General features: G+C 45.0%; 1 non-coding gene across 1 annotated transcript; it reads left to right on the forward strand.

Moving 5' to 3' along the window:
- On the forward strand, window positions 1–72 carry TRNAG-CCC (transfer RNA glycine (anticodon CCC)). Its single transcript has one exon. It is a non-coding gene; the product is annotated as a tRNA-Gly (tRNA).
- The last annotated feature ends 5,741 nt before the right edge of the window (window positions 73–5,813 follow it).

A 5,813-nucleotide genomic window follows, 5' to 3' on the forward strand; every position in this document is an offset into this window, starting at 1 on the left:
TCCCTGGTGGTCCAGTGGTTAAGACTCTGCACTCCCAAGGCAGGGGACCAGGTTCGATCCCTGGTCAGGGAACTAGATCCCACATGCCGTAACTAAGAGTTCCCATGCTGCAGCTAAAGATCCTGCATGCTGCAGCAGAGATCGGACATCCCAGTGCCGCCACTAGGAGCCGGTGCAGCCAAATAAACAAATAAAAGTAAATAAGTATTTTTTTAAATGTTCAGTTAGTTCAGTCACTCAGTCATGTCCGACTCTTTGCGACCCCATGACTCACAGCACGCCGGGCCTCTCTGTCCATCCCCACCTTCCGGAGTTCACTCAGACTCAAGTCCATCGAGCCGGTGATGCCATCCAGCCATCTCATCCTCTGTCATCCCCTTTTCCTCCTGCCCCCAATCCCTCCCTTAACCACATCTAAAAAATACCTCCGCAGCCACATCTAGACAGGAGTTCAACCAACACCTGGGCATCTTAGCCTGGCCAAGTTGACACATAAAATGAACCATTCCGTTGCCTGAGCCTCAGAGCGTAGGTTCAGCGGGCCTGAGGCCAGGGAACAGAGAGAGACCTTTGCTCTCCATCAGTCTGAGCCCTGTCTCCCCCACCCCCCCACCACCATTTACTGTCCAAGGACTGGCCTCTTTCCAGGTTGTCTTACAATGGAATTTCTACCCCTTCCAGAGGAAACACAGCTCCCACTGATGCTGATAAAGGACACTTCCTTAGTACTGAGTCAGAGTGATAAGATCTTTATTCTCATTTCAGCTCTGCTGTGGGGACTGGTTTTTCACCAGCTTGGAGCCTCCTGCTAGACTCAATACACAGAAGAACCTTGTAGAACAGTGTAGACATCCAACAGATGTGTGTTACTTTAGCTTTCAGTTCAGTTCAGTCGCTCAGTTGTGTCCGACTCTTTGCGACCCCATGAACTGCAGCACGCCAGCCCTCCCTGTCCATCACCAACTCCCGGAATCCACCCAAACCCATGTCCATTGTGTCAGTGATGCCATCCAGAAAATAGCTATGTGATCAGAAAATAGCTTTATTTCGCTAGGTCAGCCCTCCCTCCCCTTGTACGCCTGAGCTCTGTGTCTTAGTGCCCATGTTTGGCCCAAAGAGCAGTACCGAGGTGTTGGCAGCCTGGGCCCAGAGTGGAAAGTTAGGCTTCCTTTCTAGTAAGGAGAACTTATCACTGACCAGTGTCACACCTGCCAGACACAGTCAGAATTCCATCTATCCTCGAAACGGTTCTAGGTAATTTCACCTTCAAGCATCTTTGCTGTCGACATCTTTGCCACAAACATTTTTGCTACAAACATTTTCACCACACACCTGTGTGTGCTCAGTCACAGTATTTCCAACTCTTTGTGACCCCATGAACTGTATCCAACCAGACTTGCCATGGAAATCTGTCCATGGGATTTCCCAGGCAAGAATGCTGGAATGGGTGCCCATTTCCTCTTTCAGGGAATCTCCACAACTCAGAGATCAAACCTGCATTGGCAGGCAGATTCTTTACCACTGAGCCATCCAGAAAGCCACCACATCACTAATTGGCTTTGAAAGATAAAATACAGTAAGTCCCCTACATACAAAGGGTTCTGTCCTGAGAGCATGTTCGTTAAGTCCAATTTGTTTGTAAGTCCAACGAAGTTAGCCTAGGTACCAACTAATACAATCAGCTATATATACTGTACTATAATAGGTTTATAATAGTTTTCAAACAAATAATATGTACATAAAAAACAAACAAAAAAATAAAGAAAATATTTTTAATCGTAGAGTATCTTGGAAAGCACAATAGCACAACAGCTGGCGTGTGGAGGCACGTCTGCTTCTTTGAAAAGTTCACAACATGACAGTTTGTATATAGGGGACTTACTGTAACTGGTGACGCTTCGGTTTCAATTGGCTGAAATGTGTTAGTGTTTCTTCCAGTTAATGATGTTAACTGATGGCTTTATCAAGCTGATCGATGACAATGATTGGCCCCAAGAGCTGGGGTTTTTTTTCTTCTCCCCCACTCAAAGCTTGTGGGATCTTTGTTCCCCAACCAGGGCTTGAACTTGCATGCCCTCAGCAGTGAAAGCAGAGTCCTAGACACTGGGCCACCAAGGAGTTCCCCAACAGCTGGTTTCTTATTTTTAAATATACCATGTGGGAGGAAAAAGAGGCTGAGGGCCTTAAAGGCTCAGCGTTGAACCCCCATTTCCCACAGAACTTTGGAACATCTATCAACCCGGATATGGACAATGCACCAAGAACAAAAACAGTGCAGAGGCTTTCCCAGTGCAGTCTGGAGCTGTTACAAACACACACCCCAGCGTCTGGAAACTGACACCTCCCTTGAAAATAGAAATTTTAGTGAGAAAGGAAAAAAAAGTGTAATGAGAATACGAATCAACAAGCAGAAAAATGCATGATGCTAGGAACGACGTACGTGACACTATGAGAGACAGGGTTTAGGCGCAATCCCGAAAACTTATTTGTGCAGTTTTGTCACAAACTTACACACATGTTCAATTCGTTCAAGTGTTTTGTATTTCGCAATAAAGTTTTTTTAGTTGGATTTTGTTATTCAGGTTTCGTGTTTCAGGGTGTCCTTTTTAATGTCCCTCTTTCATTTTGCACTGTTTTATCTTTTACAGCAAAATTGCCTGATGACAGATTTGTTCTTTTTCAGTCTCTCAGTCATGTCCAAGCCTTTGTGACCCCCTTGGACTGTAGACACCAAACTTCTCTGTCCTTCACCATCTCCTGGACTTTGCTCAAACTCATGTCCACTGAGTCAGTGATGCCATCCAACCATCTCAGCCTCTGTCGCCCCCTTCTCCTCCTGCCCTCAATCTTTCCCACCATCAGGGTATTTTCCAGTGAGTAGCCCTATGTGGCAAAAAGAATAAATAAGTTGAAAATGTTTGCAGGGAAAATGCTTGTGGCAAAGATGTCTAAAGCAAAGAGCTTAGAGTAAAAATAACAAGCTCTGCTCACTATTGGCCAAGTCTGTTCTGATTGGACATTCTCTCCCAGCCTGTCCATATAGAGGGCAGCCTTGAAGAGCCTGGTGCTTCTGCCCATGATTCAAAGGGGACTTCCTGTGAAATAAAGATGGGTTCTCTTTGTGAACAGGAATTCTCAACTCTTTAGCAAGAATGAAATTTATCTAAATTTAGGCTGTCAGCAGAGTTGAGGTTTACCACAGAGCTGAACTCTAGTGGAAAGGGAACATTTTGCTCTGGGGAATTCGCAAAGGATTGAGATAGGGGTGTGTTTGTGTGTGTGCTTGTGTATGTGAGTGTGTGTGTGTGTGTGTGTGTGTGTATGGTTTGGTCTGGGGAATTGTCAAGGGATTGAGATAGGGGTGTGTGTGTGTGCGTGTGTGTGTTTTGGTTTGGGGAGTTGTCAAAGGATTGCGATAAGGGTGTGAGTGTCTGTGTATCTGTGTGTGTGTGTGTGTTGAGAAATTCAGTTGCAGCTGGAAAGAAGGTAAAGGAAGAGGAAGTTGGATCAAAATGTATAGGAGAAGTTGTGGTTGGGACACAGTCAGATTGAGAGTTTGTTTCTCTGTAAGGCACGGTGACCTTGGTTGGCAGCATCTCAGACGCGGATCCAGGTCAACATGTGTTCATGTCAGTGAAGGTAACTGAGAAATGTGAATCTCTTGTCAGCACTGGGCCACGAGAGTGGAAGAATATTTGCCCTAAAGTTGCTCATGTTTGCCCAAAGAAGATGACTTTTAAATTTCATTTCATAATCAAATAGCATTTTATTAAGTCATTTCTAAAATCCTCCTGGCAAAAGTTCCCTAACTGGGATAGGGGGAAATTCCTTGATGTCTGGACTTCCTCCTAACCCAATACTCACCAACACACAATGGCAGAACAGGAAGGGTTAATCATGGTATACACTCCCACTCAAACAGGAGAAAGATGGAAGGCTGCCTGCCTGGGATTGGGGAAAATTCTTTGACTGGGTATCGTTTCTGTCTCTGGAAGGGTCTCCCTAGTCCATTGTTCCCTGCGGCTCTTGAATCTGCTCCTGAAGAAGCTCTGTCTACACCATTACACCCAGCGGCCTTATCTGAAGTAAACTTTGGAGCACAAGTTCTCTGTGGAAGCTGAGTAGCCTTCTCAGTTTCCTTCTTGCCTTAGAATGTTAAAGCGTCCCAGGATTATTTCAAATACTGAAATACTTCCGTTTTAGTTCAGATGGATGGTTCTTTTGATGCTACAACTTTCTCAAAAATTTAGTTAGCTTCATGAATATGTGTCAGATGCAACCGAGAGAAACCTAGTCATGGCCCCAAATTCTGTCTTCTCATTTCTTTATCCCAAAGCCAAAAATTCATTAGCTAAGTCAACTTCCTTCCCAGTTAGTTCAGGTGATAGTTTTGACAAAGGTTTTGCCACTGTGCAACACAAACTGCCATTTTTTTCCTGGATCTCCAATGACTGCCAATGCAATTAATTTTAGATTTTCGTATTTCTAGGTACCAATTTTTGTACAGGTCATTATTCACTATAATATTACAATAACCACCCATAAATCTCAGTTGCTTACCAAAAGAAAAAAGTAAAGGCGATTTCGTGCTCACTTTACATGTTATTCTATGGTCAACTCCGCTATGCTCACATATCCCAGGCTGCAAGAACAGCTTATATCTGAACAAGTCAGGTTCGTGGCAGAGAAAAAGGACAAATAGGGATGGTCAGATCAGATCAGATCAGTCACTCAGTCGTGTCCGACTCTTTGCGACCCCATGAATCGCAGCACGCCAGGCCTCTCTGTCCATCACCAACTCCCGGAGTTCACTCAGACTCACGTCCATCGAGTCAGTGATGCCATCCAGCCATCTCATCCTCTGTCGTCCCCTTCTCCTCCTGCCCCCAATCCCTCCCAGCATCAGAGTCTTTTCCAATGAGTCAACTCTTCACATGAGGTGGCCAAAGTACTGGAGTTTCAGCTTTAGCATCATTCCTTCCAAAGAAATCCCAGGGCTGATCTCCTTCAGAATGGACTGGTTGGATCTCCTTGCAGTCCAAGGGACTCTCAAGAGTCTTCTCCAACACCACAGTTCAAAAGCATCAGTTCTTCGGCGCTCAGCCTTCTTCACAGTCCAACTCTCACATCCATACATGACTACTGGAAAAACCATAGCCTTGACTAGACGGACCTTTGTTGGCAAAGTAACGTCTCTGCTTTTGAATGTGCTATCTAGGTTGGTCATAACTTTCCTTCCAAGGAGTAAGCGTCTTGTACCCACGTGGTTCATTAGCTACATTCAATAAATGCACATCCTGACTTTAGGAGTGCGGAGAGAATAATCTCCTCTAGGGAAAAACAGTAAATCTTTGGAACAATAATACAACCCACCACGGGGCCAATGAACAGAACTCTTTTTTCTTTTGGCCTCCCCTCACAGCACATGGGACCCTAGTTCCTTGACCATGGATTGAACCCATGCCCCTGCATTGGAAGCACGGAGTCTCAACCACTGCACCACCAGGGAAGTTCCAGAACCTTCTGTTTTAAATTTAATTTTTATTCTACATTGGGTTGTGGTTGATTTATCCCAACCCAGGGATCGAATCCAGGCCTCCCGCATTGCAGGCAGATTCTTTACCATCTGAGCCACCAGGAAAGCCCAACTTCCACAGACATACAGCAAAGTGGTTCAGTTATACAATACACATATTTCCCTTCTTCTTCAGATTCCTTTCCCATGCAGGTTGTTACAGAATGTTGGGTAGAGTTCCCTGTGCCATGTTGCTTATCTATTTTATATGTAGCCGTGTGTGTATGTTAATCTCAAT

The sequence above is a fragment of the Bos indicus genome, chromosome 25, assembly GCF_029378745.1.
Source record: "Bos indicus isolate NIAB-ARS_2022 breed Sahiwal x Tharparkar chromosome 25, NIAB-ARS_B.indTharparkar_mat_pri_1.0, whole genome shotgun sequence".
Classification (NCBI taxonomy): Eukaryota; Metazoa; Chordata; class Mammalia; order Artiodactyla; family Bovidae; genus Bos; species Bos indicus.